The 1,578-nt window shown below is 40.5% G+C and overlaps 1 non-coding gene across 1 annotated transcript; it reads right to left on the bottom strand.

Moving 5' to 3' along the window:
• Positions 1 to 635: 635 nt before the first annotated feature.
• LOC145027924 (small nucleolar RNA R71) lies at positions 636 to 742 on the bottom strand. The gene has a single exon (XR_013675686.1). It is a non-coding gene; the product is annotated as a small nucleolar RNA R71 (small nucleolar RNA).
• Positions 743 to 1,578: the final 836 nt, after the last annotated feature.

Below are 1,578 nucleotides of genomic sequence, written 5' to 3' on the forward strand. Positions count from 1 at the left end.
ACACACCTTTGGTGCCACCACTTGAAGATCCCGAGTCTGCAATTCACAAGAAGAAGACGCCCTTACAAGAATTCAAATCAGTGTTTTCAAAGAAATCAAGGAAGAAAATGGGGGAGTCAAGTTCATCCTCAAAAAACAAAAGTAAGCTTGAACACTTGGATCAAATACCCGTCCAAACCGAATCCGAGTACGATATAGAGCCTGAATTTGAAGAACATACGAGCGAACCCGAGAATGAGCCAAGGCACGAGATGGAAAATATTGAGGAAATGTCCATGGGAGCTTACAGAAAGAGAATTCGAGATGATGTTGGTCCAGGCTTAGTACAATCTGCAATCCCTGCCACTGCCACATTCAAGCTAAAGGGACATATCCTTTCCGCACTAAAGGATATCCCATTCTATGGAAAGGATCACGAGGATGCATTCAAACACTTAGATGAAGTGAATGACATTGCTGATTACTTCAATGTCCCAAATATTAATAGAGACACCGTTTTGCTAAGGATGCTTCCCGTTACCTTTAAAGGAGCTGCAAAGGATTGGTTAAAACCACTCTCACCCGGTACCGTAACTACTTGGGCTCAAATGCGTGAGCAGTTTCTAGATCAATTCTGTCAACCATCCAAGATTGCTAAACTCAAAAAGGCAATAGCCAATTTTGAGCAAAACCCAGGAGAGTCACTTTACGAAGCTTGGGACCGTTACAAAGGGTTGTTAAGGAATTGTCCTCAACATGACCTTAACATTCAACAGGAGGTGTCAATATTTTATGACGGGGTAAATATGATGACAAGACAACTCCTTGATTCTCAAGGACCACTTACAAAGAAAAATCCGGGCGAAGTGAAGGAATTAATTAAAGAATTCGCAAAACACTCTTGTGAATATCATAATCCAAGGAATGAAGGCATTAAAGGAGTTGGGGGTGCACAACCCGAAGAGATGGATGCGGTGATGGCAATGCTTAACACTATGGAGAGAAGATTAACACAAATGGACCAATCCATTCATGCAATTAGAGTTGGTTGCGAGAGATGTAGTGGTCCACATTTGACAAAAGATTGCAACTTGGAGGAATATGGAAACAAGAAAGCTCAAGTTTGCTATTCGAGTGGGACAAGTATGATGAATATTGGAGGAAACCAAAGAAAGAGTGGCTGCCCAATGATGAATATAAGAAGCAAAAGGAAGAGAAATATAGACAAACTGGCAGAGGCTTCTACCAAAAAGAACAACCACTAATCGAGAAGAAACCCGATCTAGAGACCATGTTAATTAAATTTATGGAAGCTTCCGAAAAGAGACATGAGGCTACTGATTCTGCTATTAATTAACAAAGAACTTTGGTAAATAATTATCATGCATTGATGGTAGAACAGCAAACTTTGAAAAAAAATCAACAAGCATCCATCAATAATCTTGAAGTGAAACATGGTCAACTAACCACTCTGATTCATGAGAAGCTGTCCCCGAAAAATCCTGAAATGAAGACCCAATCTCCTGTAATGGCCATAGATACTGAAGAAGAGTCCATTTCTGAGTTCCTAGGAGCTTTAGAAGAAGAACAACAGCAGCC

This window comes from Lactuca saligna, chromosome 1 (assembly GCF_052625555.1).
Source record: "Lactuca saligna cultivar CGN05327 chromosome 1, ASM5262555v1, whole genome shotgun sequence".
Lineage (NCBI taxonomy): Eukaryota > Viridiplantae > Streptophyta > Magnoliopsida > Asterales > Asteraceae > Lactuca > Lactuca saligna.